Source organism: Miniopterus schreibersii (assembly GCF_964146895.1).
Source record: "Miniopterus schreibersii genome assembly, chromosome: 9".
In the NCBI taxonomy this organism is placed as follows: domain Eukaryota; kingdom Metazoa; phylum Chordata; class Mammalia; order Chiroptera; family Miniopteridae; genus Miniopterus; species Miniopterus schreibersii.
This window is the reverse complement of record NC_138118.1, coordinates 82,945,545-82,972,575: the sequence shown is the minus strand read 5'-3', so window position 1 is coordinate 82,972,575 and position 27,031 is coordinate 82,945,545. Positions and strand designations below refer to the sequence as shown.

General features: G+C 55.9%; 1 protein-coding gene and 1 long non-coding RNA gene across 7 annotated transcripts in view; one reads left to right on the top strand and one right to left on the bottom strand.

The window, feature by feature from the left end:
* Nucleotides 1-25,043, bottom strand: part of GRB10 (growth factor receptor bound protein 10) — a 107,720-nt gene extending 82,677 nt beyond the window's left edge. For 3 of the 6 annotated variants that reach the window (XM_081147815.1, XM_081147812.1, XM_081147814.1), the window contains exon 1: nt 24,862-24,943. The gene's annotated coding sequence lies outside the window, so the exon portion shown is untranslated. Of the gene's footprint in view, nt 1-17,512; nt 17,534-24,861 lie in introns of those variants that run through there. The other 3 variants (XM_081147808.1, XM_081147810.1, XM_081147809.1) reach the window with 2 other exon arrangements.
* Nucleotides 24,704-26,598, top strand: LOC308562102. Its single transcript, XR_013999581.1, has 2 exons — nt 24,704-24,826; nt 25,795-26,598. It is a non-coding gene; the product is annotated as an uncharacterized lncRNA (long non-coding RNA).
* Nucleotides 26,599-27,031: the final 433 nt, after the last annotated feature.

The window sequence follows — 27,031 nt, the reverse complement described above, 5'->3', positions numbered from 1 at the left end:
GTGTCCCACCTTTTCCAGGCTCGAATCTTTTCCTGGATCCTGGCGCGAACGCCCTGGGATCCCTCCCGAACGCCTCTTTCACGAACATGCCTTCAGATTTACAACACACGCTTGGGAGGTTCGCCTTTTCTTTTCATAATGGGCAAAAAAAAAAAAAAGAATCTATAATTAAAGAAAAATAGCACAGCGTTGCCCGGGAAGCTCACCACGTCAACCACTTCTGTGTAGCTTGAAGAAAGTGAATATTGAACTTTACAGTAAACAAAATGAGGACCATATGCTTGTTGACCCTGGTGAACTGAGAAGTGACTGAGACGCAGAATTCCCCCATCACAGCAGCCCCGACCCACAGCCGGGGGAGAGAGGGGAGCCGGCTGCAAACACACCTCTCGCCTTGTTTACAACGCCCCGCCCAGAACCACAGCCAGGCCCCCGGCACCCCCAGGGCCCCCAACACCCCCAGCCCAGACCCGCAGGCTCCCTGCTTCCTGCCCAGGTCTGCTCACTGCTCCTACAGAGCAAGGAGCCTCTCTCAGCCCTACTCACAGCTTTATAGTCAGACTCGACATCAACTTGAAATGTTAAAAAATATATGAGCTTGGGCAAAAAAAAAAAAAAAAAAAGCACCAACAATAAATGTCTTAATGTACTTCCAAAATATTTCAGAAAGGGCCTCTTGATTTCTGTTTAGTATCTTTGATATCTTCCAAAAATTCCTGAGTTAACATAAAGTTTTCCTTCTGTTTAGCTTTCTCACACTAAATATTTAGAGTAATAACAGTGACTATTTAGACTTTCAACAAATCCCTACTTTCAGGAGGACGATGTTCGGGCTGCTGGGCCAGACGGCTCAGCCCGCAGCAGCCCCGCCTGCGTGGGCCTCAGTTCCCCCCACTGTAAAATGAGAGAAACAGCCCGGACCTTGAGCCAGGATGGAATGATTCAGGTCCCAAAAGTGCTGTTCAGGGACTGGGAGGAGGGAGCACGTGACAGATGTGGGGGAATGAAGATACAGGAGGGAAGGAGCTGAGGGGGGGCGGCGGGGGCCACGCTGGTGTAACAGGGCAAAGTGACAAACGTGTGCCTGCCGCCAGCTCCACGCGGAGAGAGACCCTGCCCAGGGCTGACCCGTGGAGAGAGCCACGCGGACGGGGCAGAGCCAGCGGGGAGGGGGAGCTGCGCTCTCTGCAGACTGTGGGCTGGAAGTCTTACAAAAATGAGCATGAATTACGTATGTGATTCTAGAATTTTTTCTTCTAGTAAGAAGAAGCGCTTTCCTCAAGTTTCAGACCCCGGGGGACTGGGTGCTTCTCCTTCCTTCCCGCCCCCACCCAAAAACCTGGCGCTGAGTCCTGGTGATTCTCAAGCCCAGTGTCCTCCCTCTGGCCAAATTCTGGCTCTCCCGCCCTTTCTAGGAATTCCAGAGAACTCGCTGCTGTGCCCCTGGAACAATGAGGCCATTAAGGGCTGCAGGAGTCACATGAGCACAACCGCAGGGCTGGGGCTGCTCTGCAGAGGCTGTTTCTAGAAACAGCAAGACTTCCCCCCCTTCTCACTTCTTTTGCTCTTTCCTTAGGAAGTTAAAAAAAAAAAAAAAAGGGTACAGAGGTAAGTAAGTGAACACAGTCCTGCCTGTGGAAAAAATACACAATTTCGCCGTTCAGGCAGCAACAGTTCTGAGTGAGGAAGGCATGGCCTGCGCTGGGGGGAGTTCTCCCCTCTTCATTACATCTAGGAGAAATGGACTCCATCTGTCTGAATGCTGTGACCACTCTCAAAACCACCCGTTATCAAAACTAGCCAACTCATGGGGTGCACCCCCCAAAGTCCACTATCCCCCCACCTTCAGGACTTTGCTTTAAATATAATCACATCTTTTCTTTCTCTGCCTCAGGGACCACCCACCGGGGTGGCTGGCATCCCAAGCAGATCACATAGAAGCCCACCCGAGCTCAGGCGGGTGCTTGTGGAACGGTCACCCTGCCTCTCTCGGCTGGAGCCTCGGTGAGCAGCCTGGGGTTTCCGCTGCGGAGTGGTTGTGGACTTCAGCTGCCCCGTGGGATCCACACTTAGCGTTTCATTACTTGATTCCCCTCCTGCCCGTGGAGCTATTAGTACAGTCCCAACAGACTAATCTCAGAGGGTCCCCTATAAAGATCACCGAAATTAATCCAAATCTTTTTAGATGTAGGTTTTCTCAATCGCATTTTCTCCAAAAGGTCAGGGCCTTCACACCCCACACGAGGTGGGGCTCCAGGAGAGGGAGGTTCGTGTTGAGACCTGAGAAGGAATCTCAGGAATCGCTCATTTAGACAGAAACAATCTGTTTCAGCTACAAGGTAACTTCTCTTTGCAAACATAGATAACACATTCCTCAAGTCCCTACACTCCCTGTCACTCCACACGCCCCCTACGTGTGCTCTAAGGCCTGCCATGCTTTCCCGGGATGAAGAATAAAACACACTTGGTCTTGGTCCCCATTTTGGGGCACAGCTCCTCAAACTCTTGGAATTTCCAGAATGAGGACTGTCTTTTGTCCTGGTGACTAGGGGCTGGTCTCCAAAAGACAGAGGCATAATCTCAGGGCTGGAACTTTCAGCCCCACCCACGACCTCCAGAGAGGGGAGCGGGGCTCAGGATTGAGTTGATCACCAATGGCCCATGAGTTGCTCACGCCTATGTAACACCCTAAAGGACAGGGTTCAGAGAGCTTCCAGGCTGGGGGGCACTTTGGGGTGCCGCAGGGGTGGTACCCCTGGAAAGGGCATGGAAGCTCCCCATGTCCCCCACCCTCATCCAAGGCATCCCTTTCATCTGGCTGCCCCTGAGTTGTGTCCTTCATAAGAAACCAATAAACACAAGAAACATGCCTTCCTGAATTCTGTGAACCATCCCATCGAACGATGGAACCGGAGAAGGGACTGTAGGAACCTCCGCCAGTTTACAGCCATCAGGACAGAAGCACAGGACACCTGGGAGGCAGTCTTCTGGCCCTTTACCTGGCAGATCTGTGTTAGAACTGAGCTGACTTGCAGGCCGCACTCCCCCCAGACTCACAGCCCACTGAGGCCAATCGCCTCCGCTGAGACACGTCCAGGGGCCACATGGACCCTGGCATTCTCACTTCCGTGCTGACTCCACATTTTAACCCAAAAAAGGCACCTGAAGATACTGGAAGACTGAGGCCTGGGTTCCCCCCTTATCTCGGGCTTAATAACTGCAGACCAGTTGTCTTCAGGCCCCTCTGACCTGTCTTCACAAGTAGGGGGTGCTGCAGGGTGGGGCTCCACCCTCATCAGCACCTCCGCCTGGGGAGACCTTCACCTGCAGTCCTGGGCAACAGGCTCCAAGGTGAGGTCAAACCCACTATCAAGGTGCTAATGTGATTGACTGGCCTTTTCCTCTTCTCGTGAGGTTTTTTGACTTGAAAAATATAGCGTGTTTCTTTCCCTTAAAAGATGCTACTTACAGTTAAATGTAATGAATTTATTATTATTCTTTTTACGGAGGAATGAATATTTTTAAAATTTCCGTCTTCATTTCTAAAACGGCAAATACCAACATGTGTGCCCACATAAACACAGCTCCTGAGGCTCTTCAGTCATTTTTAAGTTTCAGGGGGTCATGGGAGCAAAAAATGTGAGAGCTGCAGCCTCTACAGCGTGGCCCAACCCAGGCCGGGGGCGGGGGAGCATTCCCCTGGGGGACCGGGAGCTGGCTAGCCCCCCGCGACTTGGCCGTGCACCCCAGGGACAGTCTGAGCCCTCACCGGGGACCCTGAAGCAGAGAACACGAGGAGACTTCTTTGTTCAGAAAATATTTTCTCAACGTTTCAGGACTTTTCACTCGAGACACGGCCACGTAAATAAATGTCCTGACCGGGACCACCGGGATGGCATTCCACCCCAGGGCAGCTCTGAGCAGGGGGGACCCCTGAGCAGGGGACCCAGGAGGGTTGTGACCTTAAAGAGTGGCTCCAGCTGTGCTGCCCCAAGGCCTGTCCTGCCGGCTCTGGCGAGAGGCACATCTCTGAGCCACTTGGAACATTCTTTCCAGCCTCCAGAATAAGCCACCCAAAGGGGAGAGTCCGAGGGAAATGTCACGCGGCCAGTATTTCCAGTTTTCTAGCAGAGTTCCAGCTGCGGCCTCCCTGGGGCTCCTGACCCTCGCAGACACCAGGGCGTCACCATTTGGCCTCTCTCTCTCTCCCGGGTGAAACCAGGGGCCCACACTCAGCTGCAGGCAGCAGCTTCCAGGGTGAAAGCCCCCCTCCCCCGCCCCCAGAGAAAACGCAGTCATTCTCAATGAATGCAGATCTGGCTGTGTGCTCCCTCTGTGCTAACTGCTTGATGACGTGGAGCCCGGAGCTACAGCCCCTGCGGAACACTCGGGGGATGGGGGGACAGAGAGTGGCTGTGTCCCCCATGCTGGCTGCTGCGGGATTACCACGCCCAGGACTGAGCACATGCTTAGGGGGAAAGAGGATCTATTTCTGACCTGAGAACGTGAGATTTACTCTTTAAATGGGGCAAGGGCCTGCATAATACCCACTTCTATCTGTAGGACTCAGCACCCTGCAGGGCGGAGGAGAGAAACCAGGGCACTGAACTTACAGTTCTCACCCTCAGGAAGCCCAAATCCACCCTGAGAGGTGATTAGAAAGTCAAATCAACTCCAATAGCACCCGTGTGCTGCCCCAAAAACCCGGGACAGAAGTAACAGAGCCTGAGAGAGATGGGAAGGGTCTGCAGATGGATTCGGGTGGCCTCCGTCACGCCATGACCGCTCCCGACCATCGCGGACATTTTGAGAAATGAAGACAGGCGGGGGTAAAACTGTGCGAGTCACGGTGCAACACCAATTCCCCGCCTCCGAAAACCCACTCGAAACCCAAGGCCTCAGCTGCAACACTCAAAACTAGAAGGGGGCCTGCACGTCTGGAAACAAAGGGGACTTGGTATCACATTACAACACGGGACACAAGCTTCACAGCTTCCAGACCATTCTGAAGCCACGAGCCCCAGGACGGTCAAGGACATAGAATCTTTCCTGAAAACATTCCCCAGGGAAAGGGTGTTAAAGACCCACTGGTGGAGGACACTGTGAAATGAATTTACTTGCAATTTTGTTTAATATTTACAAAGACTGAGAGTAAAGAAGCAACATCCTGGAATGAGGTCCTTTCCTAGTACATGTGTCCCCATTCCTTGGAGAGGTGGGCTTTTGGTGGAAATGCATGGCCTCACCCTCTACCTTCCTCCTCCTTGATGGCACTCAGGGGTGCAAAGAACCTGTGACGTGGGGTCCAAAGACCTGAGAGAGTGGCTCTAACTTTTCCACTAAGGCCCACTTGACCCTGAACCAGGAGTCTGAGTGTCAGGAGGTCCTGTCTCCTCAACTACAGAAGGAAGGCACACTCTCTCTCCCTCATAGGGTTGTCCCGAGGCTCAAATGCAACCCTGGGAAAGTCAGCGCCAGGGAGAGTACGGAATTCACCACCACCCAGTGCAATTCCTGTTCTCCTCGTTCTCAAACAGCTGCACAGCATCTTGCCCAAGCAGGTTCTGGAGTTACGTGGACAAATGCACACGCCTCCCCATTATCCCACCAGAGCAACTGAAAGTCTGTGATACCAAGAGCCCCATTAACCACCATGTCAAGCTTCCATGTTTTATAAAAGGCTCTTCTAAATATAATTTATTCTGCAAATGTTCATATCTAAGCAGTCTTCCTTAAAGCATAAGGGTAATTGCAAGAAGAGAATTCTAGAGAAATGAAGGGCAAAGAAAGCTATAAGATACACACACACACACACACAAAATGGCAGAGGTACTTCCTTATCAGTAACTAAATGTAAATTGATTAAACCCTCCAATCAAAAGGCAGAGATTGGAAGAATGGAGAAAAAAGACATAAGCCATAATCTAATTACATGCTGTCTTCAACAGACTCACTTTAGATCAAAAGACACAATCGGATTGGGGGTAAAAAGATGGAAAGGATATTTTGTGTTAGTAGTAACGAGAGTTAGTTGGCTATACCAACATCAGCCAACATATACTTTAAGTGTAAACTGTTACAAAGACAAAGAAGGACATCATATATTGAGAAAAGGCCAATTTGCCCCAAATATGTAACAATTATAAACATACATGCACCAAATATCAGAGCCCCAAAGGGTATAACGCAAACGCTGGCAGAATAGAAGGGAGAAATGGGCAGTTTGATAATAATAGTTGAAAACTTTAAAACTTGCCTTTCAGTAATGGATAGAGAAATGAGCCTAAAGATATAAAATAAGGAAGCAGAGGACTTGAACAGCACTACAACCCCCTTGGATGCCACAGGCATAGTCAGAACACTCCACCCGATCACAGCAAAAGTCTTTTTTTTTTTCCAAGTGCATATGGAAAATCCTCAAGGATAAACTATATGCTAGGCCACAAAAGCAGTCTTAACAAATTTTAAAATATTGAAGTCATAAAGAGGAACTTTCCGACCACAACAGAATGGAACTAGAAATCCACAGCAAAAGTAAAACTGGAAAATTCAAAAATATGTAGAAACTACTGCAGTCTTTAAAAACTAGTGGGTCAAAGAAAAAAAATCACAGGAGAAATTTTAAAATATCCTGAGAGAAATAAAAACAAAAACAACACATCAAAATTTATGGGATGCTGCAAGGGCAGTGCTAAGAAGGAATTTTACAGCTATAAATGCTTCCTTTAAAAAAAGAAAGACTTGAAATAACCTAAATGTATACCTTATAGAGCCACAAAAAGAGAAAACTAAACCGAAAGCTAACAAAAGGAAGGAAAGTGTAAAGATTAGAGCGATAAATAAAACACAGAATACAATATAGAAATGTAGAATACAAAAAGACTAGGGAAAAATAAACAACAAAAAGTTGGTTCTTTGAAAGGTTCAACAAAACTGAAAACCTTTAGCAAGACTGTCTAAGAAAAAAGGAGAGAAGACTGAAATTACTAAAATTAGAAATGAAAGTAAGGACACTACCACTGAAATTATGGAAGTAAAAAGAATTATAAGAGAAAACTATGAACAACTGTATGTCAACAATTGGATAACCTAAAAGAAATGGACAAATTCCTAGAAACACACCATCTACCAAAACAAAATCATGAAGAAACAGAAAATCTGAATAGATCTATAAATAGTAAGAAAATTAAATTAATAATAAAAAGTCTCCTGATTTAAAAAAAAAAAAAAAAAGCCTTGAACGAGATGGCTTCATTGAAGAATTATGCCAAACATTAGAAGAAATGTTCAAATCAATCCTTCCTAAACGCTTCCAAAAGAATAAAGGAGGGAACCCTCAGTAACTCATTCTATGAAGCAAGCATTGCCCGGATACCTAAGCCAAAGACATTGCAAAAAAAGAAAACAATAGACCAATGTCCTTAATGAACACTAATGCAAAAATTCCTCAACAAAATACTAGCAAACCAAATTCAGCAGCGAGTCTGAAGGATTGTACAGCTGGCCAAGTGGGATTTAGTCACGGAATGCAAGGATAGTTCAACATACACAAGTCAATCAGTGTAACACACCACATTAATAGCATGAAGAGGAACAAAACCTCAACTGATGCAGAAAATGCATTTGACAAAAATTCAATACCCTTTCATGATTAAAAAAAATTCAAACTAAAAATAGGTGTCTTGGTCCATTTGGGCTGCTACAGCAAAACACTAAAGACTAGATGGCTTATATACAACAGAAATGTATTGCTCACAGTTCTGGAGGCTGGAAGTCTGAGATCAGGGTACTTGTATGATGGTGACAGGTCTATTCCAGGTCACAGAGTTCTCACTGTACCCTCACGTGGCAGAAGGAGCTAAAGAGCTCTCTTTTCTAAGGGCACTAATCCCACTCATGATGGCCGAATCCTCATAACCTAATCACCTCCCAAAGGCTCCCTCTACTAGAATCTCAACATAGGAAATCTGGGGGCACTTTTCTGCATATGAAAACCCATCAGATCACATCATACTTAAAGGCAAAAGAGTAAAAGCCTTTCGTCTAAGACCAGAAACAAGTCAAAGATGCCTGCTTTCACCACTCCTACTCAACACAGAATGGGGAGCTCTCGCTAGAATAATCAGGCATGGAAAAGAAAGAAAAGGTATCAAAACTGGAAAGAAAAAACTACGATTATCTTTGTTCCCAGATGGCACTATTTTATACATAGAAAAGTCTACAGAGTCTAGAGACATAAAAAATGATTAGAGTTAATAAATTCATCAAAGTTATAGAACACGAAGTCAACCTGCAAAAATCAGTTGTGTTTCTACACTCGAACAATGGACCATCTGAAAATGAAATAAAATTTAAAAATTCTATTTACAATAGCATCAAGAATGATAAAATAGGAATAAATTTAACCAAGAGGTGACAGACTTGTACGCTGAAGACTACAAACATATCTACAGGAACAGAAAGAACAGCTAATTAAGAGAAGACATCTCATGTCCATGGATTGGGAGACTTGATATTAAGTCAAAACTATCTACAGTTACAATGTAGTCCCTAACAAAATCCCACCAACTTTTTTTTTTTTGCAGAAATATAAAAAGCCATCCAAAATTCATATGGATTCTCGAGGGATCCTGAGTTGCCAAAACAACATTGAAAAAGAAGCTCTAAGTTGGAGGACTCACACTTCCTGATTTCAAAACTTACTACAAGGCTACAGTAGTCCAAAGAGTGTGACACTGGCATAAAGACTGGCATACAGACTAATGGGATAGTAGAGAGAGCCCATAAATTAAATCCTCACATATCTGGTGGGGTAATTTTCAACAAGGATGCCAAGACCAGTTAATGCGGAAGAAGAGTCTTTTCAACGATGAGTGTGGGAAAACTGGGTCTCCACGTGCAGAAAGATGAAGTGAACCCCTACCTTACACCATGAACAAAACTGAACTCAAAATGGACCAAAGACCTAAGTGGAAGAGCTAAAACCACAAAAGTCGCAGAAGAAAATAGGGAAATCTTTATGACACTGGATCTGGCAATGACTTATTGGATATGACACCAAGGTAAAGGAAACATAAGGAATACAATAGATAAGTTAAACTTCATAGAAACAATTTTTAAAAACCTTTCTGTGTGTGGTGTTTTTGTTTTTGAGGAAAAAATAACCCATAAAAGAAACAAAATAGCTACAAATTCTATCTCTGGTAAGGGATTAATATCCAGAATGTATTAAAAACTCCTACAACCTAACAACAAAATTCAAATCAAAACCACAATGAGATACCCCTTCACTCCTATTAGGACAGCTATCTTTTTTAAAAAAAAATCAGAAAACTTCTAATACTAGCGGGTGCGTGGAGAAACTGGAACTCCTTGTGCACAGCTAATGAGAACGTAAAACGGTGCAGCCTCCGTGGAAAACAATATGGCAGTTCCTCAAAGCGCTACGAAAATGAAGTACCAATAGGTGCCACATACGGAGAAACCATGTAAACAGTACGCTAAATGAAAGAAGCCAGGCGAGAAACCACCTCACTGGACATTGTATACACTATATTTATCTATCTACACACACATGCTCATTGCACATATCTGTGAGTATATTAATTGTAATTGAGTTGTACACTACATAATTGGGTAAATTGTATGATTTGTGAATTGTATCTCAATAAAGCTGCTTTTGAAAAAAGAGAGGGGCTCCGGTTTGTTGGAGCAGCATCCCACACACCAAATGGTTGGGGGTTCTATTTCCTGGCAGGACATATACCTAGGTTTTGCGTTCTGGTCGGGAATCTATGGGAGGCAACCTATCAATGTTTCTCTCTCTCTCTCCCTGCCCTTCTTCTCTCTCTCAAATCAGTACAAATATCCTCGGGTGAGGGTTTTAAAAAAAAAATCACATTAAAAAAAAGAAATAAAAAAGAGGGGACTCTATGAAAGACTAGCCCAGCAACATAATCAGCATAAAAAGGGGTGCCATGTTCCCAAATCTGGAGCCACCATAATCTATCTTTGTCTTTGAGTGTCACACTAAATTTTCTGAAAGCTCTACCCTAAGAAACGAACCTTACGTACCCTGACATTTCCAAGCACACTTGGCCACGAATATTAGCTCTTGGGGCATCTACTAACCTTCGGGAAGCACTAGGAGGTCCCACATCGCCACATGCCTAGGAGATGCCTCAGGAAGGACAACAAGGGAGGGAACAGGGCCCAAAGGTACCGAGCAGGGCCTCCATAGAAGTGGGGCGCTCGGTGGGGACACACATCCTACATTCCTACAAAGAAGGCAGGACCAGCTCCAGGCCATCCAAGAGTCAGAAGGTTCCAGACCTTTCTAAGTGTTCTCTTATCATAAACAGGAGAGAAACAAAACCACCCAATAAAACCCAGGGGAACCCAAGTAAATGTCCAAGCAGGACCCCGTGCACATGTTTATAAACAGAATAAAGGATGGACCCGTTGAAGAATGCCACTCGCAACAACGCAGGGCTATGGGCCGAAACACTCTTGGCAAAATTCCTCGATGAAGTAATGCCACTAGTAATAATAGCTCTTGCAGGGAAAAGTATCCTACTCGGGGACTTTCTAGAGAAAAAGAAACCGAAGATAAAACTGGAGAAAACGTATTGGGAGCTCAGTACAGGAAGTGCGGCCCTCCCACCAGCAGCGGGAGCATCCCCTGGGAGGCGGGCGGAACACGGGCTCAGGCCCTGCCCTGGGCTCGCTGAGCTAGAACCTGCATTTTAACACGATTTCGGGAGATAACACGTTCATATTCAAGTTTAAGAAGGGCTGTTTTCAGACACTGTTAATGTTTAACTTGTGTCAGTGCCGAAATTCGCCAGCGCCCTCCAGGAAAAAAAGGGAAGGATACGTTTCTATCACTTCTTAATTGCTGCGTCCGCCCACGCCATCCGCCTGTCCCTTCCTCCACAGATGTCACTATTCTCAACCTACGCAGGCGGGGACAGACAGGACATCAGGTGCTTCCTCAAACATCTGTTGGATGAATGACTGAACAGGTCCTTGTGAAAAGCCATCCAGAGTCCTCCTCAAAACTCGCATCCTGCGTGACTTTATTAACCAGTGTCACCCCAATAAATTCAATAAAAAAAGTAAAAAAAAAAAAAACCCAAAAACCTCTTATCCTAGGTGGCAAAGGCAAATGACCAAGTGAGCCGAGCCACCAACACGACTCTGACCACACTCAGCCACCATGGAACGGAGCTGAAAATACGGGCCATGACTTAAAGGTACCACGGGGACACTCAGGGTCTCTTTTCCTCCCCAATATTGGGCTTGAGCTCGCCTGCCACCCTGCCAGACGCCTGCAGGCCAATCCCCATAGACCAGGAGAGTTCCTGCAGAAAAAACCTGACCCAAGGGGCCAGAGAGAAGGAGACAGGAGAGGAGCCCGTGGGCTCCATACAGGCCTCTCGGGCCCGCACCCGCCGGTGCGCTGGGCGTCTTCCTGTCCCTTTCATTCGGCTTCTCCCAGCTTGGGGAGCAACAAAGCCGGGAGGGAAAATGTCCCACACGGGGGAGGGAAGGGAACATTTTCCCTGATAATTCCGAATTTTGTGGTTCATTCCCAACCAGTGAGTTCTACGAAATATGGCCGGACTGGCCTCTCACACCAATTTTGGATCTGATGCGTGACCATGCCAAATGCCGGGCGTGCTTGTCGGTGTCCTGCCCTGGGTGGTGCTGGGCGAGCCCTGGGGACGCAGCCAACTTCTTTTTAAAGTCTGATGGAAAAGACAGAACCGAGAGGGCCCGCACAACGGCCTCTTTTCACCCTCCCAGACCCCCAGGGTCCCGGGGCTCAGGCCACCCTGAGGCCACCCCTCGTCCTGCCCGTGACCTCCCAAGGAGGCCAGGGTCCTGGCAGGTGGGAGCTGCCAGCTTCCTGACCCAGAAGCCCGACCAACTGGTCGCCAGGCCCAAGCACAGCCCCCGAGCTGGGTGCCGTCTGAACAAAGCATCCCGGCTCAGGGGGCTTCACAAAGGCCTGGGGTTCCCAGTGGCCCAGGGTGGGCTCCGGAGGCGAGGGCGGGGTGCTGGGCGGCAGGGGTCCGAGGCGGTGGCCCGAGGTCACGCCTTGCCCGCCCGGCTCGCCCGCGCACTCCTCCACCTGGGCAGTGTCGGCGCGGCTGCCGTCGGGAAGGAATGCGCACCTGCTCCAGCCGCGCGGGTTGCCTAAGACATTCTTACTAAATCGCAGTCCACACCCGAGACGCTGCCCGGCTTCTGTGGGACCTCGAGGGTTGAGCGTCGATGGATTTTGAAATGTCGCCAAATTCCAAGATTCAAAAGATTCAGTGTTCTCTGGGAGCTCAGCAACCCAGCTCGGGTGGCGAGCGGGCCTGGAAACCCTTAGGAGGTGCTACAAGTGACTGGCGCCTGCACCCCGGCCCTTCTGGAAGCCCCCCACCCCCGCGAGCCCGCGGCGGGATCCCCATCAGTCCTGCCCCTGGGCTCGCGGCCTCCCCTGCCCGCGGCGCGGGGCCGCCGTCCCTGCCCCCCCCCCCCCCCCCCCCCCCGGTTCAGCCGCGAGGAGGGCCACGCGCCTCCACCCCGGGGCGCGCGGATCGCCAGCGCCGCACCCCCGCGAAACCCGGGCCCGGCAGGTAGATGCCGGCTCTTCCGCGGGTCTGCCCCGCCCTGACGCACGGGGGCACCAGGGGACAGCACACCCAGGGGCCCCCTCTCCCGCGCGCGCCCACCGCACCCCCACCCAACCCAGGGCGCATGGCTCCTGAGCCAAAGGGACAGGGTGAGACCTGCTCCCACCGCGCACGGGACAACCCAGCAACCCCGAAGGGCCCGGACATGCAGGGAATCGAGGCAGCGCCTGGTCCCACGGCCCCTTCTGACCGGCCTCTGAGGCCAGCGCTTGGGGACGTCGCCCGAAGTCCCCGTGGTCGCCACCACCTTCATACTTACAGAGAACCATGGGCAGAGGCCCACTCGCCGCCCTCACCAGGAGAGGAGTGGAGGACTGGGCGGTGCAGGCAGCGGGGTCCCCACACAACGGCCACCTGCGCGCAGGTAGGTGCCCCCCGGACCTCCACGGAGTCCCCCGCAGGGGCTCTGGCCATAAACGGACAGATGGCAGCTGGTCAAAGGGACAACCAGTGTGTGAAATCGGTGATCTGATTGTTTTTTCTGAAGAGTCGGGGTGAGGACGCCCCGCGCGCGTGTGGCGCAGGGGTGGAAGGCCATCAGGGGTGTGCGCGCTCCCCGCATCTTCTCTCTTCGCCCCGGTCCTCCAACGGGGCCCCTTGCTGGTGATGGCGGAGAGGTTTTGGAGAAGGGGCAATGGGACAAGATGTGTTCACCCCAGGCTCTCCCACCCGACCACAGCCATCACCGAGGGCCGAGAGGTGCGGGCAGCAGGCCTCGATCGCCACCTCTCCCCGGCTGCCCCCGCACCCCTGCCCGCCACCCGGCTGCGACAGGGGCGGGTCTATCTGGGAGCAGCCATTACTTGTGCCACATGAGACAATTAAGATGAGAAAGGGTGACACAGCGCGTGCGACAGGTACCATCCACGGGGGCTACGGGCCGGACTCCGCGGGCGGCCAGGGGGCCCCGCCGGGACTGGGAGCGGCGCTTCCGAAAACGCGCGGCACTCGGAGCCGTTGGGGCCACACAGGCCGCGGGGACAGAGGCTGGGGCTGGGCCGGGGCTGCGCCTCCGGCCGACGATGCTGCGGACAACAGAGCCACGCCGTGGAGGCGGCGGTCCCTGCACCCGCGGGCGCGCAGCGCGCCGACTCGCCGAGCGGGGTCGCTGCGCACACCCGGGGGCGGGGACTCGGGCCGCGCGGTGCGCAGTGCGCGGAGCGCAGCGTGGGCCGGCCCGGGCCGCGCCGCGGGCCGCCGTTTCTGCGGACAACAGAGCCACGCCGCGGAGGGGACCGGCGCTGCACCCGCGTCGGGTCCCGCCCCCGCCGCGCCGGCGGCGTCGCTGCTCACACGCGGCTGGGCGGGGACGGACGACGCGGTGCGCAGTGACCGTGCGCGGTGGGAGGCCCCGCTGGTCCTACAGCCCGACGCGCAGAAGCGGACGACGGCCCGGACGGCGGGTGGGACTTCCGGTGCGGCGGGCGGTGCCCAGCACCCGACGCGCGGCACTTGCCGCACGGGGTCGCTGCGCGCACAGGGCTGGGCTGCGCTTGGGCACGCGCAGAGCGCAGAGCTCAGCGTGGCGAGATGCTCCGCTGGTCCGCCGGCGGAAGTAACGCAGCGGTCCACGGGACCACGCCGCGGAGGGGTCGGCCGCCGCACCCACGGCAGTGCCCCGCATCCACTGCCGCACAGGATCGCTGCGCGCACAGGGCTGGACAGGGCTTGGGCACGCGCAGAGCGCAGTGCTCAGCGTGGTGAGACGCTCCGCTGGTCCGCCGGCCGAAGTAACGGAGCGGACCACGGGACCACGCGACCACGCCGCGGAAGGGTCGGCCTCCGCACCCATGGCAGTGCCCCGCATTCACGGCCTCACAGGATCGCTGCGCGCACAGGGCTGGGCTGGGGCTGGGCCCGGGCACGCGCAGAGCGCAGAGCGCAGAGCACAGGGCTCAGCGTGGTAAAACGCCCCACTGGCCCGCCGGCCGAAGTAACGGAACGGCCCACGGGACCACGCCACGGAGGGGTCCGCCGCCGCACCCACGGCAGTGCCCCGCATTCGCTGCCTCCCGCACAGGATCGCTGCGCGCACAGGGCTGGGCTCGGGCACGCGCAGAGCGCAGGGCTCAGCGTGGTAAAACGCACAGCTGGTCTGCCGGCCGAGGCAGTTAAGCGGCCCGCAGAACCACGCCGCGGAGGGGTCGCCGCCGCACCCAGGGCGGTGCTCGCGGCACGCGGCGGCGGCGCGCACACAGGCGGGCGCGGGCACGGGCACGGGCACAGGCGGCGCCGTGCGCAAAGAGGAAGACCGCTCGGCTGGTCCGCCGCCCAGCGTCCAGAAGCGTAGCTCAGGGCCACACCGCAGAGGGGAACGCCAGGGCGCCCACGTCAGTGCCTGGCACCCGCGGCGCTGCACGCGGGAGTGGCCGCACAGGCTTGCTGCGCGCGGGCAGCGGGGCTTGGGCACGCGCAGAGCGCAGGGCTCGGCTGGTCCGCTGGCCGAAGTGCTGAAGCGGACCGCGGAGTCCGACCGAGGGCGGGACTTCCCGGCGCCCGCGGGCCGCGCCGCTGCGCGGGACTTGCCGCACGGGGTCGCTGCGCGCACGCGGCTGGGCCCGAGCAGGGGCTTGTGGGAGAGCGCGCAGCCGGTCCGCTGGCCGAAGTGCTGAAGCGCACGGCAGAACCACACCGCGGAGGGGTCGGCGCCGCGCCCGCGAACCCGCCGGGCCGCCGCTGCGCAGGGCCCGCGGCACCGGGTCGCTGCGCGCACGGCCCGGCTCGGGCACGGACAGCGCAGAGCGCAGCGCTCAGCGTGGGAAAACGCTCAGCCGGCCCGCCCGCGCGGTGCAGCGCGCACCACAGGGCCGCGGCTCGGAGGCGTCGGCGCGCCCGTCGTCGGCCCCGGCACCAGCTGCGCGACACTTGCGGCCGGGATCGCCGCGCACGCAGCTGGGCGCCCACACAGACGGCGCACTGCGCAGCGCTCAGCGCGGGAGGCCGCTCAGCGGGTGTGCCAGCCGGTGTGCCAGCGTGGGCCACAGAGCCACATCGAGGACGGGACTTCGGGCGCGGCCACGTCGGCGCCCGGCCCCGCGGCGCAGGACATGCCTACTGGGTACTGGGTCGCTGCGCGCAGCCGGCGCGGGCACAAGCGGCAGCGTGGGAGGCCGTTCAGCTGGTCCGCTGGCAGCACGGTTCCGCGCCCGGATGGACCGGGGAGCTTGGCACACGACACCGGATCCCGGAATCCTTGGCCCCCTGACACGGCCTGGTGTGCTCCAAAACCGAGAAGCCGGGAAGCCATCAGGCAAGGCTCGGATACCACCCTGACTTCTCAAAATGCCCAGTAGGCCACACCCCAACACTCCGCATGTGCCTGGAGGACCCCAGCGCCCCTGCCCTGGGACCACGCTCCTCCACTTCAAGAGGGGCGGCACCTGGGAGGAAGGGGAGGAGGGGGGCAGAGCCTGGTCCGCCTACGCCGCAGGAATCCCAGGGCCAAGCCTGGCGTGATGGGGTCATGCTGCAAGGCCCCCCAGGGGCCCTCCACTGTCCTGATGCCAGACCTCTGGTTCGCATGGCAACCCAGAGAACCGTGTCCCTGCTCCCTCCACTGTCCCCTCTCCTCCCCTAGGGGCCTCTCCACCCTCATGGGCAAGGACACCTACACTGGCCACTCACAGAACCCCAGAGTCCCCCTTACCCACTAGTGAAACCACACAGAACACTTCGCTGGGGGGAAACCTGAGGCCCACCACCAGTCAGGCATGTGACCGGTCCCCATCGCTCTCCCCACCCGCCTGGGGGAACCATGTGACCCCAAAGCCAGCCATTTCTGGTTGTCTAGAACCACTACTAACACCCCTCCCCAAAATGTCAGAGCAAGAACAGTCAGGAAGGGAGAGATTATGTTCTGAAGCCACAGGCAGAAAGCCATTGGACATCACGGAGAAAAGAGATGCATTTAAAACGACAGCAAGGAAACAGACACGCTACATGTGGGGTGTAAGCTACCTGCGAGTCACTATACATACGTCCACGCACATCCATGCACATACACACACATGTATACACATGCACAAGCATACACATGCACGCAGGCATGTGTGTGCACATGCATACACATGCATATACACATGCACAAACACATGCACACAGGCATGTGCACATGTGTACACATGCACTAATACACATGCATATACACGTACACACATGCATTTACCCACATACACACATGCATATGCACACATACACGTGCACACACATACACAGACACACACATTCACACACACACACAACTCTGCAACAAACCAAGGGCAAAAGGCTTGGAGGTGTTAAGCGACTTGCACACAAGGCGACAGGACCAGAGAACAGGGTGGGAGAACCGAAGGCTGCAAATGGCAGTGAGGACAGTAACGGCCGGCCCTGGACGACAAATTCCAAACCCAGACACTGCCCCGCATTCAGAGGCACGGGGGCGGGGGTGCTGCGCTCAGAGGACAGAGAAGCTGCGGAGGTGCACTCGGAGCACCAGCGGCCGGGCCAGCATGGGGCCCCTACCTCACCACTCCCGGGGGGTGGAGAAACAGCAGACATTCACCCCGAGGAGGGGGGCTCCAGGTGACGGGGCCCATGCTCTTTGCATATTTGGAGTCGAAAGGAAAGCAGATTGGAGGCAGGTTTTGAGAGCAGCCCCGAAGGACGTGTCCACCCCAGAACAAAGGGCAACAAGCCTCCCTCCGACGGGGCAGGTCTCGACTGGCCCGCTCCCAGCCACAGAGATGCTGCAGAGGAAACCAAGGCACAGAGTCCACCCCGAGAACCTCAGAAAAGTCAGGGCGCAGACAGATGAACTTGTCTAAGGTCCCAGAGAAAGTTACCAGCAGGGGAGCACCCAGCGTTCCTCGGGGCCTCCTGCGGCTGCCAGGGAGAGAAGAGCAGGGCCGCAGGACCGACGGGCTTCCTCTGCCACGAGACCCCCGGAGAAGCCCAGGGCTCCCGCTCGAAGCGGCTGGTCCAGGATGTGGGAGAGCGAGAGGGAAGACAGAGGGAGACGACAGGAAGGAATCCAGAAAGCCCAGCCCTGTGCCGCGTGTCCGCTCTGCCTCCCCTCCCCCCGCCGGGCTTGCACACCCAAATCAAACACGCACGTAAGTTCCTGCCTGCCGGAGGGTCTGCTTTCTGGGGAGGCCAGACGCAAACACTCAGGAAAATTTAAAAATTAATAAGTAACGTAAAAACCGGAGACAAGAAACTGCAGGAAAAACTAAAACAAAAACTCGTAAAAACTAAAATCTCCAACAAGAGATTTAAAAAGAAACAGTGCATCTATGAAACAGGAATATTATGCCATTAAAGTAAGAATAAGTGTTTTTTGGGGGGTGATTCTGCATCGCTGTAAGTTCTTTGACTGTAACACACGTTCCACTCTGGTGGGGGTGGTGCGGGCCAGGGACACAGGGGAGGGGGGAGGGGGGAGGTAGGAAATCTCTATTTTCCACTCTTTTTTTTTTTTTTTGCAGTGAATCTAAAGCTACTCTAAAAAATTAAGTCAATGAAAAATAATAATAACCAAAAGAGAAAAGAGGTCCTCAGAAATTAAAAATGAAAATAGAAATTAAAAACGAAAATAGGCAAACCCACTCGAAAAGTTAGAGTCTAGTTGCTATGCTCACAACCTAGAAAAACACCAAAGACACGAGACAGGAGACAAAGAGCGAGAAGTAGCCCTGGCAGGTACTCAGGTGGTTAGAGCGCTGTCCCCATACCCCAAGGTTGCGGGTTTGATCCCCGGTCAGGGCACATACAAGAAGCAACCAATGAGGCATAAATAAGTGGAACAACAAGTCAACTTCTCTCTCCCTCCCTCTCTCCCTCCCTGTCTCTCTTTCAAATCAATAAATTCAAAAAGAGCAGAAGAAAATGGAAGAAGAGAAATTAAAGAATTATCTCAAAAACCTGACCCATCCCCAAAGAACCTGAGTTTCCCCTTTGAAGGGGCCCTGGACGTGTTGGGCGGGATCCACGCAGACCCCACCAAAGCTCCCGTTCGAGGGGCTTCCAAACAAAGACACAAAGAGAATATTCTACAAGCTTCCAGACGCAAAAAAAGAGAAAACGGGGGAAAACCAACATGCAAAAAATACCGGGGACGTTTTCATACAAAAAAAATCAAGAATCCGATTCGCTTCCCTCTCGACCTGGTTCTGCCTAAAGACAATGGGGGCCTTCAGAGGTTCAAGGGGGAGCTACGTCCAGCTTAGGAGCGAGCTCTCGGACAAACGCTTAGCTGTGAGCGCGGAGCAGGGGCATTTGCAGACATGCAAGGCCTCGAAAAATCTGCACGCACCTCTTTTTTGGAAGTTATGATGGAATGTTCACCATCAAATTTTGGAAGGAAACCAGGCAAGAGGAGTCATGAGATCCCAAGAGCGGGACCATGGAAAAGAAGATTCCAGCAGAGCCAGGACGGCCGCTGGACTTGGAGCCTGGGGGGCAACTGGGCCCCAATGAGCGATGGTTTCCAGAAGATAAAACTGGCCGCAGACCAAGGGTGTGTGAAAGGACATTTGCACAACTGTGTCAGTTTGGAGTGGGGGTGGGGGCGGGCAGTGATAAGTACATAAACCACAAAGCAGATGCAAAAACAACTGCGGGAGAAAACAAAATGTCCTGGGAGACGGAGAGAGCTAGCACCGTCAAGGACGGGGCCAGGGGCGGCGTTCCGGGGGCTGCCCAGCCCGCGGCCCCCGAAGAGATGAGAAGGGGAAGGAACTGCGAGAGCAGGATTCCGATGGGACCTTCCCAGCGGGGACACTGGGTGCTGAGAAGGTGCGGGTGGGGACGGAACAGGTGGGAAGGAATTGAAATTTATTACGCAGACATCTGCTTGGAAATATGAAGGTAAAGACAGAAAAAGCCCAACTAAGAAGGCTGCTTTCCTTTGGGGGAGTTATCTGACTCTTTACGCACGTGTATCACTCAGATTAAAAAAAAAAAAATCAAACAGAATTTGAAAACAGGCTGCCCTGGGAACGGAGGGATTAGAACACCAGGTGACCCTTCACATGGACAGACTGGTGTGGCGAAGCCACGCCGGGCCAGCAGGAGACAGGGCCCACCCGAAGGGCTGACCAGCTAAGGAGCCTGAAGCTGTTCCTGCCTGTCCCTCCTCCCAGGTCCCCTCACACCCCAAGGGAGATGCTGGCTTTGGGCTCAGAGTCTCACTGCTCTGGAAACCCCTGGGAGGGGTCCCCATGAGATCCATACAGTTCTTCAGAAGACAAGGGCATTCTAGAAGAAGCCGTGAGGAGGCTCTCAGGCCACGCCCACAGCCCTGCCGCCCACGCAGAACACTGGAAGGCTCTGGACCTCACCCAGCTTCCCCTCCCACCTGGAGGGAGCAGGCTCCCAGATTTAGAGTGAGGAGCCCTCCTTAGGCCAAAGGACGCGACCTCCAGGCACGAGGCTAATGCACAAACCCCTGAGCTTCAAGGTTCCTCGCATCCGGGGAGCTTCTGGTCACTGTGGGTTTCCTTGAGCAAGGAATCCTAAAATTATTACTCCTATTAGATACGTGGTATTATAAAACGTTCATATTAAAGGCAGCGCTCAACTCATAAAAGGCTGGAAGAAACCACGGCCCAGACATTCTCAGGGACGAAAACTGAGAAAGCAAATATGCCAACCAGAGGCCCAGCTCATCACAGAAGCCAGGGCCGCGGGGTCTCACGGAGAACCCAGGAGGCTTGCGGAGGGTGGCCCCGGAGGTCCTCGCTGTGGACGACCATGTGACAGGACCAGAGAGAAGATGCGTGGGGGTCTCGGGCACCCTTCGTGGTCCTCTGTCCTTCAGAGGTCACCACGGCCCACCATCGCTCTACTCACAAAGCACAGTCAACCCATCAGGACCAGCAGTCCCCATGCACCTCAGATCCCACCCCCGGCTAGAACAAGTGTCCCTGTAGATTCCAGACACCAGCCAACCTTGGGGTCCTGAAGCAGAATCCCCAGCTCCACACGCTTGGAGACCCAAGGTCTCCGCACGCCCAGCGCCGCAGCTGGCCGCGCGCAGGCATCGGGCGGTCTTCGCGTTTCTCGCTCCTGGTCACGAGGGACCCACTTGGACGCCCGCTCTCACGGGGGTCTGGCCCAGATGGTCTGCAGCCAGGTGAGGTGGCCACTCCACCATCCGCCTCCGCTCTTACAATCCGCCTGTGAGGAGGCGGAGCCGCCTGCTACCTGTGGGCAGTCCGAGAACTCTCACTCCGAGGGCTGGTGCTCAGAGTGGGGGACCCTCAGCCCAAGAGGTTTCTACAGCTCACTGCGCAAAGCACCAGGAGGCCAAGCTACGAAAAGCAGAGCTCTCTTCCCAGCGGACCTCGCAGATTAATGGAAACCCAAGCACAGAAGCTGCTCGAAGCCACGGCTGCACCTCAGAGGCAGCGCCTCCGGCTCTCACCAAGAGCCACTCGCCGAGACAGGGTTCACCCAGCCCCGAGAGCCTCAAGGTGACACCCCGACAACTCCCCCACTCCACTGATGAGCTGAGTTAACTAGCTCAGGCTCGCCAAGCTAGCAAATGGTGGACACTGGAGTCCCACGGAGGCGACGTGCCGTGTGCAACAGTCAGTACTGGTCACGGCCCTGGGCAGAGAGAGGGAGCGAATTCCTCCCTGATCCCATTCCCACCGTGGAGGCCAAATCACACAATCCGCTGCAGCTGCTCCAACCCGAAGGGGAGCCTCAAATCTAGGATCTGAGCAGTCCAGGGGCACCTCCCCCAAACCCACATGTAGATTCGATGGCTGGAAACAGGACTCGTGTTCTTGTTTCCCAGGGGCACCCAGTCAAGACAAACCACCGTCACCCCATGGGCCCCTGGCGGGGATCCTACAGCAAGACTACGACTTAAGGGGCAGAGAAGCTACTCCCACCTCGACATCCCATTTGCAGGAGTGGGCGGGGCAGCCTTCCCTCGTTCCCAAGGGGATCCCCTCTATCACACAGGCCAACGGGGGGCTCTCACTAGTCTGTGTCTCCAAAGCAGAAAGTCACACCACTCAGTTCCACGCCCAAGATGATTTTTGTCAACCCCAGGACATGGTCTTTCTTGTGGCCACCTCAGAGGGCAGTCCCGCCATCTTCCCTTCCACGATTAACGAAGGGACACCAGCCTTTGCATGGACCTGGAGGTAGGTTTTAAGGGTCATCTGCCTGCACCCCCTCCCGCTTAACAGACCCCGTGATCACCAGGAGCACAGGCCAAAAAGCCCACCACTCACAGATGAGCTCAGAAGCTCCTGGAAGCCACGGAGCGCTGTGGGAGGCAAAGGTGTCCCCACAGGAGAAGGCAGGGGGAGGAGGCAGCTCCCCGGGAGCGTGCAGCTAAAATACTAGCACGGATGCAATGCCAGCCAGGGCTGGAATATGAGATCGGTTCCACGCCCATCCGCACGGACCTTGCAGAAGGTTCCCAGGTCCCCAAAGCACCTGTTTGCCAAGCCTCACCCAAGGGTGGCTTGACTGTCTACATAATCTCTCATACTTCTAGAGTTAAGCAAAAAATAAGACAGGCTTTAAAAAAACACACCAAAAAAACACACACACACCAAAAAAAAAAACAACCCCAGTCCACTAGCAGAAAAATAAGTTTTATTTAAATTCTGAACAGAAGACAGATTACTTAAATGAGAGACAAAACACATATTTTCTGCTCAGGAGCCCCTGCGACTCCAGGTGGGTGAAACAGCCACGGGGTTGAAGCCAGGAACTGCAAACGCACAGGGGAGACGTGGGTGGGTGGGATCCCGGGGGACATGGGCTCTTTGCATCAGGCCACCTTTAAGTCACTGGGTCTCATCAGATGTGCCAACCTGGCCCTTCTCCAGCTCTCAGGAGGAGATGTCTCTGCTCTGGCAGGAGTTTGCCTCCTAGGAAGTAGAAACTCTTGAAGCATCAGTATCAAAACTTCTGGGCTAGCTCTTGGATTCTGACTTGGTTCTACTTCTCCCCCCGGGGCGGGGGGGCTCACTGTCCATGGAGACGGTCACCGCGGCTGGCCTGGGTTCCGATCCTGGTGGCCACCCCCATCCACAGCCCCGCACAAGTACCTGGCGGGAGCCTTCCCAGCTCCAGGTTCCTGGTCCACAAACAAAAGGCAATTTTTCCCAGCCCAACACTGCCCCCAGCATGGTCCAGACAACAGGCAATGTGTGATAGACGACTTTTATTAAAACACGGTTTTAATTACAACAAACATCACTAGCATATCAAACTCAGGACTCTGTGGATATCCACGTTTCCTTCCAAAATAAATGTGTATTTGAGTCTAAACATGGAGTGGACAAAAGGAAATATTGATAATGGCCTGGGCGATGGTGGCCCAACTCTGGAAAGCGGGGGGCCACGGGGACGGTCCCTGAGGCTCCCTGTTCTCCAGGCGTGGGACTGGCGGCCGTCCTCTGGGCCATTTCTCCTTAGGAGGCAGAGGTATTTGTGCAGGGGCATAAAAAACTCACAGGACTAAAAAACATATATATATCTCTCCAAGGCTTTGCTGGCCACGGGACCCTGGGCAGGCCAGTTTAACCTTCTGAGCCTTGGTTTCCACACCTGCACACGGGGGGCCCGGGGGGCTATGGAGGATTGAGAGCAACAAGGCTCTGGGGTGGCTGTGAAACCGAAATGCTCCAGGAGTGTCTGTCGCCACACTTCTCAGTTACACAAGCTGGCTGGCGGGGTGTGCAGCCCAGGCTGCCCTCAGATTCCCTGCAGTCTGCAGTGGCCCGTGGGGCCCTTCTGTTTCCAGGATTCCCAATAAAACTCCAGTGTTACGTGCCGTGATCCCAGAGTTCTGATTTGTAACCAAAAAAAAAAAAAAAAAAAACAACCAAAAAACAACAACAAAAACAAAAAACCCCGAGCATCTGGACCATTCCTGGAAACACGCTTGGTCTGGGGACTTTTCCTGGATAAAAATCCTCTCCTAAAAGACGCTTCAACCATCCCCCCTTAGGTGAGAATTTCCTTCGGCTGCAGGAACCTGGGTTCTGCCCGTGTTTCCTGGGGGAAGAAAGTCGGGGCGCCGCGAGCCGCCCCCGGAGGCGCCCGGCTTTGTGCTGGAGCCGGCGGCGCCTGTTGCCGCGCGAACGTGTGTCCCCGGGCAGGCTGCGCGCAAAGCGCAGCGCCAACCATTCTGAAGCTGGGGGCTCCGAGCGGCTGACTCAGCGTTTTCGGAAACAAAGTGTCCTGGGCCTGCCCTGGAACAGCGGCACCCAGAAAGTTGTGCAACGACGCCCGTGGGCTCGCGGGCGCCGCGCGTTTCGGGGCTTTTCTTTGCATCTCGTGGGCTGAGCCGGGCGCCGGGGCTGCAGGGGACCAGTCGCCTTTCGGGTGCACGGGCCGCCGGGCTCCGGGACCTCGTCCCGGTCACCTGTGGCTCCCGGCCGTTCCCCGCGTCTCCGTCCGAGCCCGGGACCCAAAAAAGTTGGCGTCCGTCCCCGTCCCCGGAGCGGGCGGACACAATGAGAGGGTGGCGAGGACCCTCATCTCCACGAGGCGCGTGCGGCAGGGCCTTCTCCGGGCGGGCGTTTGGAGAGGCGGCCGGCGAAGGCGGGGAGTTGCATCAGAAATTTCCTTCTGCAAACCGCACGCCTCTTATCACGTTTCCACGGCTGGCGGGCGGCTAATCCGCGAGCCCTCGAGTCGGGGTTAGGCCCCAGCGGCGGGTAACGGGGTCACTAACGGAACCGAGGGGAGAGAAAAAAAAAAAAAAGAAAAAAAAAAAAGGTCCCGGGGCCGGGCCGCTCGCAGGGGGGAGTGTCCGGCCCGGCGCGCGCGCGCGGGCGCACCGGGGGCGCAGGGGCGGCGGGCGGCCCGGGAGCGCGGCCGTGGCCCCGGCTGCGCGGCCCCCACCGGCCCGGCCCCGGGCGCCGGCGTCCGACGGGAGGGTCCGAGGGGTCGCCGCCGCCTCCGGGGCGGCCCGGGGCCGGGCGCCCGCACCCGCGCGCGCAGCCCGCTCCCGCCTCCGCGCGCCGCCGGGGGAGCCCGGGGCGCCGCAGCCCCCGGCCCGCAGGCGACGCCCTTCCGCCCGCCGCGCCCCCGCGGCGCCCGGCGTCCCCGGCCCGGCGGCAGCGCGCAGACAATGACGGCGCGGGGACCGCCCGCCGCCCGCGCCCGCGCCCGACCACAAAGTAAGTTGCGGCCGCGCTCCCCGCCCGCTCCGTACCTGCGCGGCGCCGCTCCCGCCGCTCCGCGTGGCCGCCGCCGCCCTCGTGGCACCGGGGCGAGCGCGCTGCGCGAGGCGTCCCGGGCCCCGGACGAGCTGAGCGCAAACTTTGCTGCGCGTGGGTGTCCGCGGCCTCCGAGCGCTGAGCCGCTGCCGGCGCGCCGCTCGGTCCCGCCAGCTCCTCCGGCCTCCCCACCCCCTCGATGGGCTTTAAACGCGCCCGGCCCCGCCCGCCGCCTCCGCCTCCGCCGCCTCCGCCTCCTCCCCCGGCCGCTGTTCCTGCCCCTCCCGCCGCCGCCGCGGCCCGGACCGCTCGGCCGCCAGCGCGGGCGGAGCCGGGGCCTAGGCGCAGGGCGTGGCGCGCGCCGCGCGGCCGGACCCTCGCGGGGCAGCCGCGGGGCGCGCGCGGGGACCCTCGCCCCGCGTCCCGGGACCCCCGGGCGCGGGACCCCGACCTCCAGGCCCGGGGCGCCGGCGGGGGCGGGGGGACGCGCTCGGGACCTGGCCCGGGAGGCGGTTGGTGAGCGAAGCGCTGGAAACTCCGAGCCCCAACTTCGCGGCCCCGGTCCGCGCGCCGGGCGGCGGGACGCGGGAGGCGGGAGCGCGGCCGCCGGGTCCCGGGACCGCGAACCTGAGTTTGTGATGTCGGCTCAGAGGCAGCCGGGCCTGGGGACCCCCCTTCTGAGCCTCAGCTTCCCCACCGTCGAGCGAGCGCTGGGCGCGGGCCGGTGGAGCGGGAGGCCCTGCGGACGCTCTCAGCACCCACCAGCCTCCGAGTCCGCATCTTTGAAATGGGCCCATGAGCCCGCCCGAGAGTGATATCCCGGGAGAGGGGGGGGTTAAAGTCACACCCAGGAGGTCGAGGGCTGCGGCCGAGCGCCCCCGAGTTGATGGGAACCATTGTCATTCATACGATCACTAATGTCCCTACAGAGTGAAGATTACAATGCAAATGGGAGGAGAGTGATGCCTGTTTCTGGGTCTCGGATGGTGTAAAAACAGCGAGGACAACAGCTTCCCTCCACTAAGCAGCGTTTGCGCCAAACGCACCCGCCTCGCGCCCAGGCCCCGCCGTGGCCCGGCTGGGTGTCGCCGGGAGCCGTGCGCCGGGCGGGCCTGGAGACCAGTCCGGCCGATGCCGAAAACCCGGCCAAGGTCAGGGGGCGGCCAGTGCGGACTAAGGAAGAGGCAGGAGCCCTTGGGGGCACTTTTTAGAGTTCCTGCCGGTCACACCTTTGGATGGAAACACTGATGAACCGTCCCCCTTCTCTGTCACTAAAGGGGGCCCCCTGAAAACGCCCGCCCGCCGGTGGGCCCAGGCTCAGGAAACCCGGGGAGGAAGATCTTGCAGCATCTTTGGCTCCTGGGAGGTCGGAACACAAAGGGCCCCTGTTTGAGACAAGGGACTCCCGAGAAAATCCAAGGAGAGAAGCCTCGGTTCTGGCCGGCTTCTCCCAGGTGTAGCCGCTGGAGCCTCCCAGCTCTGCCCAGGGCCCCATCGGCGGTGGACGCCGCTCCCGCCAGAAAGCGGGGCCCACGTAGGTGTCTGAGAAGCACCTGTGTGCAGAGGCATCGACTGGCTTCTCCCCACCACCTGTAGGCAGGTTTAATCCCCGTGGCCGCTTTCCCCGGGACACTTAGCGTCTTTCCTAAGAGTGGGGAATTATCTTACGTAACCTCAGTGCAGTCACTTAAGCTCACGAGTTTATATCAATAAAATAAACGTATGTAACCCAGGTCCACATTTCCGGTGTTGCCAGTCGATCTGCTAATGCCCTTCCCAGTGTTTCTGTCCCCTCAACACGAGATCCAGTGCAGGGCCAGGGAGGACATTTGGCCGTCTCAAACCCTGTGGGTTTCAAACATTACCACTGACTGAGACGGGATCAAAATAAATGTCCTCAAGTGTTTTCCTGCTGACGTGGGTCCCCACGGTGCCCGCCGACATTGGTCCCCTGAATTCCCAGAACGGAGGCTCCTTCCCCACAGTGCCAGCAAAGGGAGAAATACGGGGGAGCGGCACCCTGACAGTGAAGTGCTCTGGCCAGAGAGGGCGCTCACTCTGCTCACAGGGGCCCAAACCAGTCTCAAGGCCCAGCCAGCGAGGGGGAAAGGGGTGGGGAGCACTGGCCCCAGGGCACGCAGAGCTGGAAACCAGGGATCGCAGGCA